Source organism: Taudactylus pleione, unplaced genomic scaffold (assembly GCF_031769625.1).
Source record: "Taudactylus pleione unplaced genomic scaffold, aTauple2 ptg000275l, whole genome shotgun sequence".
Taxonomy (NCBI): Eukaryota; Metazoa; Chordata; class Amphibia; order Anura; family Myobatrachidae; genus Taudactylus; species Taudactylus pleione.
In genome coordinates, this window is record NW_028284677.1 from 2,315,650 (window position 1) to 2,329,852 (window position 14,203).

At 43.8% G+C, this 14,203-nt stretch overlaps 1 protein-coding gene across 2 annotated transcripts in view; it reads right to left on the minus strand.

The window, feature by feature from the left end:
* The window catches only part of RNASET2 (ribonuclease T2), a 214,086-nt gene extending 203,330 nt beyond the window's left edge, over positions 1-10,756 (minus strand). The window contains exon 1 of one of the 2 annotated variants that reach the window (XM_088481578.1): positions 10,632-10,756. The gene's annotated coding sequence lies outside the window, so the exon portion shown is untranslated. Of the gene's footprint in view, positions 1-10,627 lie in introns of both variants that reach the window. The other variant, XM_088481577.1, reaches the window with a different exon arrangement.
* Positions 10,757-14,203: the final 3,447 nt, after the last annotated feature.

Here is a 14,203-nt window from a genome sequence, read left to right on the forward strand (position 1 = left end):
AATTGCCTCTCCTAGAGACGAGTTGTAAAGGGGCAGAGTCTAAAGCTGGCCACACATCTAAAGATTATCTGTCCAACCAGCCAACTAGTTGATTGGTTGGAATGAAAATCTGATAAGGGATACAATCAGCAATTTGCTCCCAAACGCTGGAAAATGGACCAAAACTGTTGTTCGAACAAATAGTTTAGATCAAACTTGCTAACAAACTTGTCTGAATGACCATTTTCATCTGTTTTCTGGCATTTAGAAGCAAATTGCTGATCATCATTTACTCCCATACGTTACCAGATTTTCATTCCAACCAATCAATAAGTTGGATGTAAGTTGGTCTAGTGCGTGGCCAGCTTTAGTGCGAAACTGAAACTCATATTCTACCTAAATGGAAACAACTCCATAAGGAAACATACCTTCCAACATGACCCTCTCCAGGAGGGACACAATGCTCTGTTCCTGGACTTCCCTGGTAATTTATGATTGTTATCACCTGTGTTGAACTAGTTAATTGATAAGAAAGGTGTTTCACCACAGGTGATGGCAATAATAAATTAGCAGGGAAGTCCAGAAACAGAGCATTGCGTCCCTCCTGGAGAGGGTCATGTTGGGAGGTATGGGGAGAATAAATGTAATGTAATAATGTAAATAAATGTAATAAATACAGGAAACATAAAAGGTCCCAGGTTTGACTGACCAGGTCTAGCCGATCTAGGGGAATAGAGGAACTAGTGGACCAGACTAATAATAGAATCACGTATTAGAGTATGTACACCCTGTCACAGTATAAAGAAAGTATTACATATTTTGTCAAGCATTTCTGTCCTAGGAAATGAACCTGTGACTGTCAGTTTTAAGATGTAGAATATGAGCACTAGACCATTGAGCCACCTGATCCACGTAGGAAACTCTGAAGCAGGCCACACACTAGACCAACTTACATCCAACCAGCCAACTTGTTGATTGGTTGGAATGAAAATCTGGTAAGGAATGGGAGTAAATGATGATCAGCAATTTGCTCCTAAATGCCAGAAAACAGATGAAAATGGTCGGTCAGACAAGTTTGTTAAACGTTTGATCTAAACAATTTGTTCAAACAGTTTTTGTTCATTTTCCGGCATTTGGGAGCAAATTGCTGATTGTCATTTGCTTTCAAAGTATTAAAAAGTGAAAGTTTGATTTAGGATTGTTTAGTTTGTCCCATTACTTTTGGCCCCTTAAAAAGTGGGAGGCACATATAGAAACTGTTGTAATTCCTACACCGTTAACCTGATTTGGGTGTGTGTGTGTGTGTGTATATATATATGTATATATATATATATATATATATATATATATATATATATATATATATATTAGTGTGCACCGGCCACTTTTCATGTTTTGTATCTAGATCTTTCTTCGTGTTTTGGATCTGGATTGGTTTTGCCAAAACCACCCTTCCATGTTCTGGGTTTTGGATCTGTATTTTTTTTTTTAAAAAGCATAAAAACAGCTACAATCACAGAATTTGTGGGTTTTTCTGCTCCTATGCTATTATTAACCTCAATAACCTTAATTTCCACTCATTTCCAGTCTATCCTGAACACCTCATACCTCACAATAATGTTTTTATGTCCAAAAGGTTGCACCGAGGTAGCTGGATGACTATGCTAAGCGACACGATTGGGCAGCACAAACATGTGGCCCATCTAGGAGTGACACTGCAGTGGCAGACAGGATGGCAGTTTGAAAAACTAGGCCCCAAACAGTACATAATGCAAAGAAAAAAAAGAGGTGCAAGATGGAATTGTCCTTGGGCCCTCCCACCCACCCTTATGTTGTATAAACAGGACATGCACACTTTAGCAAACTAATCATTTCAGCGCCAGGGTCTGCCACACGACTGTGGCTAAAATGATTGGTTCGTTTGGGCCCCCACAAAACAAGCTGGCAATTAATCTGTCCCTGCACAAACTGGCTCTACGGAGGCAAGATGTCGTCCTCATCCACCGATTCCTCACCCTCTTCAGTGTTGTGTACATCCTCATCCTCACAGAGTATTAATTCGTCCCCGCTGGAATCCACCACCACAGGTCCCTCTGTACATTCTGGAGGCTGGTCTCCCTGGAAGAGTTGATAATTCATTTTTATGAACATCATCTTCTCCACATTTTGTGGAAGCAACCTCCTACGCCTTTCGCTGACAAGGTTCCTAAACACTCTTTCGGAGTACACACTGGAGGGGGGGGCAACTCAGGTAAAATAGAGCCAGTTTGTACAGGGGCCTCCAAATTGCCTCTTTTTCCTGCCAGTACAGGTACGGACTGTCTAACATGCCTACTTGGATGCTGTCACCGATGTAATCCTTTAACAGACAGACGCACGCTTGTCGCTGCTGCTTTGAGGATGCAGGTGCGGCTACAGCCCACACAATTCACAAAGACAGAAAAAAAAAGAAGAATTTTTTATTTTTTGTGGAGCGCACTTTGGGGGTTACAGCACCCTTTAACGGACAAGCCATCCGGTCCTTTACTTATGACACAGGCACACACTTGACGCTGCTCCTTTGTTGATGCAGGTGCAGCCACAGTGCACACAATTCTGTCGAAGCTGGATTATTGGCTGAGACAAGATCAGTTTAAAATTGAATCGCAGCGACACCATCTTGTGACTGGCCGCAAGACGCCATCTTGGAAATGAGATCGCAAGACGCCATTTTGCGAATGGCCGCCTAAGCGCCATTGTAGATAAACTCACACTTTAGTACATGTGGCGATATTACTATTAGCATCATGCGATTGCATCTGTGACCATCGCCATAAGTTACGGCGATTCACCAAAAGCCCATTTCATGACTTTACGTAGTTTGGGTGCTCTGGATAAAGTGTATATTATTATAATTCCCCTAAAGGATATATTTTCAAAATTGGATTGCATTAGCTAAACAGAGCAAATGGCCACGTGACAACTAGCCTGTGTAGATAAGCTTCCTGGAAATAACGTCTGCTCTCACTCCAGGTGGCCCTGCTGGAATCACCTTACATTAGCAGGCTTCCTGCAATAAAATACCTTCAAAGCCAAGAGTGTTATCTGAGGTTTGGGTCTTGTAGCTGTGCTAATTACCATTTACAAAAGAACCTGGGAGAACAAAGGACTTTACTTTTGAGCCTGGGAAGGGTGGGGGCTGCTGAGAGAGGGGGGCGTGTGGAACTATAAGGCTCAGCATTCCACACTGCTAGGTGTTCACTTAGTTTAAGTGAGATTTAAGTGCACCATTTCTCATACACACATTAATACGCACAATTGCGCTGGTAACTAATCGCATATTAGCGAATTCATAAGATCCTGTATGAAAACGCTGTTTATTAGCTTCATGCGCACGCATCTGCCTCAAGTTAACTAGCGTCTTTACATCACAACCCGCATACTTACACATTACATATTCACATAAAAGGTTTAATAAGCTTTAAGGTATAAGATTCAAGTATGCACATTTACTATAATTGCTATGAAATAAAGGTTATTTCGTAACTAAGGTTTTATATGTGATAAGTAAGCCATGTTTGGACTGATGCGTACTCTCTGAACAGTATTCCGGTACCATCGGTGTGGAGATCGCATCATGCATTCTCAACTTATGGACTGCAGAGACTTCAAGCAACAAAATGTACATGATATGAACAACTGTTAGGATGTTGCATGAGGCGGGAAACCAGAGACCCCCAGTTGTTGGAGGCTGGGTTGTGTCTATTTGAATCAGCCTGTTAAATGCTCTGTAACAGATGCATCCCCCTTGGGATACATATTCAATACATTAAATTTTCATTCACACACTTCACTTTTCATGGTCTTCTGACTCATTACTTACCTTCATATTTTATATTTTATGTTTACTTTCATATACATATTCTTCTTGTGACGGCTTGCTACATATGATTTGATCTGTGTAACTCCGTACCATTATGCCTTATATGTTATGTATTTTGTTATATTTACTGTAATATATTTTATGTCCAGTTATTTATAGACGTCCATTTCTTTTATATACTTTTTTCACTGCTCGATTCAGTGGCTTTTTAATACACTTTCTTTCGGTGGTCAGCTATTTCTGTCACCTTCTGCATTGTTTATCATCCTTCTACTTTCAGTTTCACCGGCGTCCCGATCACCATAGTGACCGGACGCCAGTTGCGTGGTGACGTCATCAACACAGGCCGCTCTGGCAACTTGGTGAGTGACTTCCTGTTTCTTCTCTGGTGCGTGCACGCTGCGGTGGCTTCTTTCTATATAAGGTCAGTAAGTGGTTTTACATGTATACACCTTGATTAAGGGACATGTGAGTCCCGAAACGTCGGATCATGTATTGAGTGCAATACACTTTTGTATTTTTTTCACAAGTCCCTGAGTGCCGCTGTCTGTTTCCAGTTTCTATTTACTTATTTATATATATATATATATATATATATATATACACACATATATATATATATACACACACACGTTATGTGCATCGGCGTATGTGTATTGTGGATTCGTATTTGTGCGCATTGTATTGCACCGACACAAAGTAGCGTCCTAGTAACACGTCATCAGACTATAGACGACTATATCGTCAGATAATTGTACAGCGACCATATCCAATTGTTTGACTGACACAGGGCCCTTTGGTTAAGATCCTGGAAAGCTGACACAGGATCAAAGGTGGTTCTAAAAGTCTTACCTTTCTATGGGTAAGTACTTTTTGGAGTTGAGTTAGATAAAATAATAGCTACTCTGCTGGCTTCAAAGTCAGCCGGTCTGCCATCTACAGCGACAAAGTCCAGGCAGGTTTTCTTTTCGGTCTTTCCATCCTCAGGATTGAGCAAGTCTTCCTCTAAATGGTCTAGTTTTTGCAGGACTACAAGGCGACAAACTAAGAGGTCCGGGCCAGCAAGATGTCCAACTTCTAAACCAAATGACAAACCTTCGGCCTGATGGGGCGGGCCTCCTCCTGGAGGATTCCAGGGTGGGAGGCAGACTGCTTCAGTTGCCAGATTACTGGTGTCAGACAACAAAAGATGCCTGGGTCCAAGAAGTGGGTATCTCAGGAGTATCTCCTTTGTTGTCCTTCATCAACATTACCAATTTAAGGCACTACCCATTGGCCTATCTACGGCCCCCAGGATATTTACCAAAATAATGGCGGTCATGATGGCCTCATCTAAGGCGTCAGGCAGTCAGACTACTACCATATCTGGAAGACCTTCTGATATTGGCACAGACTCCAGTAGTTGTACAAAGTCATCTTCACTGACCATAGCCTGTCTACAAAAGCACGGCTGGATCATCAATTGGAAGAAATCATCACTTTCTCCAACACAGCAGATGGTACATCTGGGAGCTCTTCTGGATTCTCGGGCACAAATGGTGTTTCTGCCAGATAACAAGATTGCTGTTCTATCATTGCGAATACGCAAGCTGCTACACAAGCCAAGGGTATCCATTCTGTTAGCAATGCAGGTCATGGGATCAATGGTATCCACCTTTGACATGGTGGAGTATGCTCCGTTCCATTCCAGGAACCCCTGACTCTGTAGATTTGAAATGGTTGACAGCGAAGACACTTTCTCCTCGCTATCTTTTCTGCAAGCAGTGTCTCTGATTTGGCAGCGCTTTCTTGTCACTCCCCATTTTTGATCTTTTACCAGGATAAAGCTGTTCTTCGTACAAGGGAGGGTTACCTTCCTAAGGTAGTGCCCGTTATTATGTGAATGAAGAAATAGTTCCAGCTTTTCAGGCTCCAGATCTTTCTGTAAGTGGAGCCTCCGTGGATATAGTTCCTGCTCTCCATAGTTATGTGGAGCATACAAACTCTGTTAGAAAATCAAATGCTCTTTTTGTATTATATGGTTTTCACAAACGAGGATGGCCAGCTAGCAAGCAGACTTAGGCGAGATGGCTAAGCATGACTCTCAGATGTACACACAGGTTGATCTCCCTGTCCCAAGCCTGGTAACAGCACATTCTACTCAGTCTGTAGAGCCATCAAGGGCTTTTAGTCGTGGTGCTTCTGCTGAACAGTTGTGTAAGTCAGCCATGTGGTCTTCTGTCCACACTTTTCTTAGGTTATAAGCTTTTGATACCTTTGCCTCTCAGGATGCTTCCTTTGGGCAATGAGTTCTCCTTTCTGCTTAGGAGCGTACTCCACCCTAGGGGAACTGCCTTAGGACATCCCCATGGTATCCCTGTTGATCCCTATGGACCATGAAGAAGAAAATTAAGAGTTATGGAAGACTTGCCTAGATAACTCCTTTTCTTTGAGGTCCATAGGGCACCCACCCTGACGCACCTGGCTGCATGGGTAATTTTTTTCTTTCGGTCACATCTTGTGTAAGAGTGTTTCTGGTGTACGATTGCTCTTCCTTCTCCTGCCTTAAGGCTTGTTAACAAAACTGAATGCCTGTGTCTAGGGGCGGGGTATATATGGAGAAGGATCCACGGCATCCTGGGAGCTGAAGCTTTAACGGTTTGGTGCCTGGATCTCTCCAACCACAATATCCCCATGGTATCCCTGTGGACCTCGAAGAAAAGAAGTTATCTAGGTAAGTCTACCATAACTCTCATTTATTTTTTTTAATAAAAACCTTGTGATCTATTCTCTGCCAGCCTTTTCCAGCTATGTTTAAACAGGGGAAGGCCAGAACAAGTTATATAAACAGCAAACCACGTCAGCCACCCCGCAGAGATTTCTGAATGACCGGCCGAGAAGGAAGTTTGTTCAGCAACGAAAGCCTTCCCCGGCACGGCCACAATATTGGGGTGTGAGAGAACTACCCCGCCGTTAAGCTCCATGCCCAGCCTAGAAATAATTATGTGGGAAGCGGACTGTGCAGCGTACTGCTGGATCCTCAAGTGTGTCTTAAACACAGCAGCGGCGCGATAAGCCTGTGCTGGGGCTGGCCTGCCGCTGCACAGTCAGCTGTAGCACCTACACCTGTATGCAATCACCCACCCCCCTTCTATCAGGGGGGATGGAGCATACTCACCGATGCTGCGGCCAATGCATGGGTGGGGAAGGGGACCCGGACACTAGCTGCATGCGCTGTGGCGGGTTCTTATTCTGACAGTGGCAATGTGTGGCCCAGGACCCGGACATGAGCCATCAAGGGCTGTGGCAGGTCTTCAGAGACTGGAGCCCAAAGGATCCGGACACAAACTGGGGGTAGTGTGGTGGGTCCTTACTCTGAAAGTGTGGCCCGGGACCCAGACACTAGCCCCAGACCTGGAAAACATGCACTGTCAGCCATTGATGGTACAGCCGTTGTTGCCCATCACTACAGTATACCATAAAAAAAATTACTCTTTACTGTGTTTCAAAAAAAATATATATCTATTTTTTTATTTTTTTTTAAATAGCATCGTGTTGGATAAGGTTTAAATAGATCTTCTTGACCTAACTCAATCATAAAAAAAACCTGGCAAGTTTTTGGAGAAAATATTAGCCAGTTAAGTGGTTAAACAAAAACTTCTGCCATATAAGTTTCATATTAATATAGATATAATTTACTTCATACAAACATAAATTAATTTTTCTCCTCAGCTCTGATATCACTTCATAAATTTTTCAGTTTTGTGCACGAGAAACAAGGGAATAATTTGCATTATAATGAGTGATTGTAAAAGTAAAAAACTTCCCAGGGCGCAGTATAAGAAAGCCAAGAAGCAGCAAGAGGAGGAAAATAGAAAACAATCAAGTACTTAACCCATTAATTGGCGAAGTCGCATTTGATACGACCGCAACCATATGATTAATTTATACGCACATATAAAGAAAAGAGATTTTCCATAATTCACATACTAGACTTATAATCCAACTATGTGATAACAGTGTGTGTCACTTACTAATATTTAAAATAAGTATTAAATCAATTAAACTAATAAAAACTCTGTCATTCAGGAGAGATGGCGAAATATGGATAAATACCTGTATATACACAAGGCAATGTAATCAGTATTAAATTCAACAGTAATTATTGTACTGTATATCACTGGTTCTATCATAAATAGGCATCACACATTGATAGAAAAAAAAATTAAAATAATTGTTATACAATAGTAGAAGCTCCTAGAAAAAAATTGAGGCTTATAATAAGCATATATGTTCCCACCAAAGATTAGAGAAAAAAAGAAGAGAAAAAAACAAGAAAAGAAAACAAGGAACCACACATATAGCACCATAAGTCAAGCTCTGTGTATTTTTAAATCATCACATATAAATTGCATGTGTTTAACCATCACTTTTGTAATGTGGTATGTTTAAACTACATCACATTTTGTATTTACAGTCATGAAAGTACAGGGCAATAAATCATGCAACTAGTATCGATGTAACCAAATAAGAGTAATGATTAGTAACAGGTTGCTCAATTAATCCTGCTTTGGTAATATATGATCAGAAGCTGCTGGCCCAGTGGCGTAACTACCATGGGTGCAGGGGGTGCCCGGGCTACCTCCAGGGCACGCCGCTCCTCCTGCACCCATCACGCATGGATTGGTCACCTGTCCAAGGCACCCGGCGGGCCGGCCAGCCAGAGAGGGAAGTAGAGTGGCACATAGGATTTGTAGTTTATCTTTTACTGCTCAGACGCTGGGCAGTTAGAGATAAACTACAAATCCCATGTGTAAGGGTCGTCAGGTTAGGCAGTTAATGGGACCGGGGAGAGTGTGGCTGCAGGTATGCCAGCATACTAGTGCAGTGCATGTAGCTGCGGGGATGATGCACAGAGGCCTCTGCTGGTCTGGATCACCCAGGGGCATAGCCTGGGTAGAACCAGGGGAGAAGGTGCTCCCGGCGCCGGAACGGGACTATCCGCGTCTCGCGCATGCGCACCATCGACCCACTTGCGAGCGGACAGCCGCTCGCGAGTGGGTCTGAATCAGGCCCAATATTTTTACTACTATCAATTGCACCACACTACCTGTACTTTACCGGGCCCCATGACTTCTGTTGCTGGCCCTGCTGAACAGTCTTAACAGTAACTAATAAGGTCACATTTACCAAGTTGCAAATATCATAACAATGCAAAAATATTGCAGCAGCAAGATTAAGATATTATTTACATAAGTGAGTGGGATTCAATCAGAAGAGGCAGCTGCTGATTATCAATTTGCATGTGGCACCCACACGTGAGCTGCCTCCTTACAGGCACACATGGGTATTCCTTGGGGTTAGCATGGGACCTATGTTCTGAGAATCATATCTTTACTGTAATCTGACTGTGCCAACATGCAACGACCCCCTTTCCATCACCTTTAACACTAGCGGTCAGGAGAGCAAAATGTATCTCAGCTGGTTGGGGACAGCTGTATTAAGCCGTGGTGTACATGCGCAGATGAAAAAAAAAACGCAAACTGCTTTTCTGTCCAGCTTACAATTTTTGAAAATTGTCAAACGCCTCTAAAACACATCAAAAGTTCCCAGGTGTAAAGCCAGATACACACTAGACCAGGGGTAGCCAACCCTGGTCCTCGAGAGCTACCAACAGTGCATGTTTTCCAGGTCTCCTTACAGAATCGCAAGTGAAATAATTAGCTCCACCTGTGGATCTTTTCAAATGTGTCAGTTAGTACTGACTACACCTGTGCACCGGCTAGGTGGTCTGGAAAACATGTACCGTTAGTAGTTCTTGATGACCGAGGTTGGCTACCCCTGCACTAGACCACGTGTCATCCGATCCGGCGGATCGAAGCAACATATCAGGCACATCGTCTAGTGTGTACCCACTAAGTCGCGCTCTCTGCATGCTGGTCCGAAGTCGTTAGTAAGGGCCATGCTACCGAATGCAGCATGATCACCTCTCCATGCATCGGCAAGTGTGTATGCACTCGCAAATGCCGGTTCCCCTTGCCGGATCGCACCACCGGGCACACTAGATGTCTAGTGTGTACACGGCATAAGGTTACGATTTCCCAAATTTCTAGTGTATCTGTACAGCTAAAAAGTGCAATATATCCTTGTCTGGGCCCCCTAAGGGGCCCATTTATCATTTAATATTTGCAGTGTATTCCCCGAAAAGACGCGCTTTCAGTTGATACCCGCAAATATTATGAATCCCCCAGATGTAATATGGAGGGATCGCCGATATCTGCTGCTGTCCCTCCATTTCCGTCAGCACCACAAACACGTCAGATTTGCCAACTTCCGGCTGAAGATGGTGTAAGCCGCTGTAGCCTATGGGCTACATATCGCAAAACTAGCTGGGAGACAGTTTTTATAAGAACCCTCTCCCGGCAATGGCCACCACAATGCATGTGCAGGAGTCCGGGCACAGGAACAAAGAGCCCTCCGGATACTCTTCGGTACATTCAGGTGCTATGATTGCATACTACAATGCGATCATGAGCACTAATATCCCACCCAGAGCACATTGCAAAAGCAATCATTAATAAATGTGTCCCTAAGTTACCCGACAGCAGCCAATATAACAAATCTGTGCTGTGATCTGAGGCTGATAGAGATCGCTGATATCACGTATAACAACATTATATATATATATATATATATATATATATATATATATATATATATATATATATATATATTCTTGTATATAGTAAAGCAGAGGAAAGCACATCGGGAAGCAAATGCTCTACTTGCAACACGTCTATAACTCACCCACCACACAGGCTTCACACAGCAGACTGCAAATCTTAGTATTTTACACACATTTGCTAACACAATACACCAGGAAGTCCCTGGATACTGAACTAACACCTCCCTGTCCGTGACGGCGGCAAGGCTGCTTCCTCTTTGTTTTTATCATGTGACAACCAGTAGCAATTCCCAGTTGTAAATGTTGCACTGCCACCTAGTGCTTTTTATAAATCACACCAATATTACAAACTGCTGGTATGAAGGGCTGAAAATCGAATCACATATTCTTAAAACGAATATAAGTAAGGTTTCCATCATTTGGAAATAATAGTAAATGAGTATGGTTTCCATATTTTGAGTCAGAATATGTGATTTGACTGTGATCTATACATACAGCTCTAGGTGGCGGAAATAAAAAAAATAAAAAAAAGAGGAAGTAGACTGTTTTGTTATTGGGCCATAAAATATCACGTTTTACAGCCACTTGTCGTTCTTCTGTAAGTGCAATAAACTCAGCTGAGGTAATTTTGTGTTATTTTTAACATCGCTGTGTCCAAAATGAACAAATTACTACCTCATTGCGTTGTGTACTAGCATACCATCAATAGTTAAAACATTGAATGGTTGACAGGTGGTAATTACATCTCATCGCAGGGATTTGGCAGCAGACGGTGATCTGTGATTCAGCTGCGTGGAGGGAAGGTAGGATACTTAATGACTCGCGGTAGGAACCTGGTCCTTGTGGCGAAGGTGAATAAGAAAACCATTTATTAGCAGGCTATTTCCCCTTCACCATAAGGTCCTTTTTGCCCCCTAGTGGTCAGGTCCTGTATATGAAGAGGAACCAGCCATATTTGTATAAACAGGGTTCCAGGGGCGTTTCTAGAGAGGAGGGGGCCCGTGTGCAGTCTCCGACACGGGCCCCCTCCTCTCCGCCCGGCAGCGCACAGAGCTGTACGTGGCCAGCGCCTGAGTTATAGACTCTGGGCACTAGAGTGTGCCCAGAGTCTATAATGTATGCACAGGTCACCGGGAAAATTGCAGCAGCGGCCATTTTCCCTGTACTGGCATGCGCAAGCGACGGGAAGCCACGGCCATTTTCCAGTCGTTTTACAGCGCCGGACCCCGAGCTGACGTGGGACTCCGGAGAGGTAAATAATACTATCTGTGCAGTGTGTGCGGTGCAGGACCCCCCTGGACCTAGGGGCCCGTGTTCCCCACACACCCTGCACCCATTACTGATATGCCCCTGCAGGGCTCTTTCCCCTTCGCTGAAAGGACCTTTAGCCCCCTAGTGGTCAGGTCCTATGTGTATAAACAGGGCTCTTTCCCCTTCGCTGACAGGACCTCTTTAGCTCAGTAGTAGTAAGGTCCTGCATGTGAAGGGAAACTAGCCATATGTTCCTAAATCAGGCTATTTCCCCTTCGCTGAAAGGACCCATTTGCCCCTAGTAGTCAGGTCCTGCATATGAAGGGGAATCAGCCATATGTGTATCAACAGGGCTCTTTCCCCTTCGCTGAAAGGACCTCTTTAGCTTCCTAGTGGTCAGGTTCTGCATGTGAAGGGGAACTAGCCATATGTTCCTAAATCAGGCTATTTCCCCTTCACTGAAAGGACCCATTTGCCCCCTAGTGGTCAGGTCCTGCATGCGAAGGGGAACTAGCCATACCTTCACAAACAGAGCTATTTCCCCTTCGCAGAAAGGACCTTTTTAGCCCCCTAGTGGTCAGGTTCTGCATATGAAGGGGACTGCACCTTTTAGCCCCCTAGTGGTCAGGTCCTGCATATGAAGGGGACTGCACCTTTTAGTCCCCTAGTGGTCAGGTCCTGCATATGAAGGTGACTGCACCTTTTAGCCCCCTAGTGGTCAGGTTGTGCATATGAAGGGGACTGCACCTTTTAGCCCCCTAGTGGTCAGGTACTGCATATGAAGGGGCCTGCACCTTTTAGCCCCCTAGTGATCAGGTACTGCATATGAAGGGGACTGCACCTTTTAACCCCCTAGTGATCAGGTCTTTACAGTGAAGGGGAAATAGCCTGACTTAAACAAACAAGGCTATTTCTCCTTCACCTACCGGGCCTTTTAGCCCCCTAGTAGTCAGCAAGTCACCCTCACTTCTCTAGGGGTCGGGTACAGGATGCCGGCTTATGGGAACCCGGCGGTCAGAATCCAAATGCCGGCATCCCGACAGGGTTAGGATACAAAGACGTGTTGTTCAGAATCCTAACCATCCAACTGCCTAAACCCAAACTCCATCACACCCTAACCCGCCCCCCTTAGTGCCTAACCCTCCCCCTAACCCAAGTACTTACCATTGGTACATGAGCAGTCGGGATGCCATTGCCATGATTCTGACAGGTGTCAGGATTCCGGTGGTGGCATCCCAACTGTCGGTATTATAACTACATCCCATCTCTAGAGTGCGGGTCTTCCTCACTCCCATGCATCCAAAACTCTTATCACTGTCTCATCATTTCTAACTATCCTCCTCTTCACTGGTCTCCCACTCCCTTCTAACCTGTCCCCACATCTATCCTTACTACTGCTGCTTGTCTCATTTTCTTTTCTTGACGTACGGTATCTGCTTTCCCCATCAGTATCCAGCTTCACTGGCTCCCACTTCATCCCCCTACATACTGTATCTAAGTTCATTTCTGTCCAGCTTCCCTCCCATTATCACCACTCCTCCTCTGACTGCCACCGCACCACCACCTTGGTCACTTTCTCTCTTACTAAACTTCAGAGATATCACTTTAGGTTCCCCGAACTCCTTCACCTAATCATACTCTCTACCAGTCTCAGCTTTGCAAAAGCACAGCGAGACTGATATATTCAGATTATTAACTGTTTTACACCAAGAACATCAGCCAGGGCACACTTCTTATATTCATTTATGCCCTACTTTACTATTATTTTTTACCGATTTTAAATAGAGGCTAACAAATAATGTATTTAAAATTAATTTAATAGTTCAGTTTTAATACATTTGCAAGTGCACTCCCAAATATTGAATTACTTTTCTCAGTGAATATTCAATAATTTACCATTCTCCTAAGCTTTAAATGTGCACTTAAAATGTATATTACTAGTCCTCCCCATAACTTAAAACTGTTCTAAGTAATATGCAGGGCCCTCCTCCTTCCTGTTCCCCCTTGCACTATCCGTGACACCATTCAGTGACTGACACTGCTGGCCCATACTCTGGGCATCCCGACAGGGTTAGGATATCACTTGTCAGTTGGTATTCTATCCCAGTGCCTAAACCTAACCCTCCCTGCAGCCTAAACCAAAACTCCCTATTAGTACCTACACCTAACCCTCCCTTCCCACAGCCTAACTACCCCTCCTTGCAGCCTAACCCTCCCCCTGTGACTAGGCCTCATCACAGGGGATGCGGTCAGCATTCTGTTGGGATTATGACCGCATCCCCTGTGATGAGACCTAGTCACAGTAAACAGTCATACAGGGATTATCTATTCAGAGCAATGCATTGTATTTACATGTAGTATTTTTTTTATATGAATACTGTGTTCTTTACTGTAAATAGTTTACTAATTGTATAGCATATGTGTTTAATTGTATAGCATATGTGTTT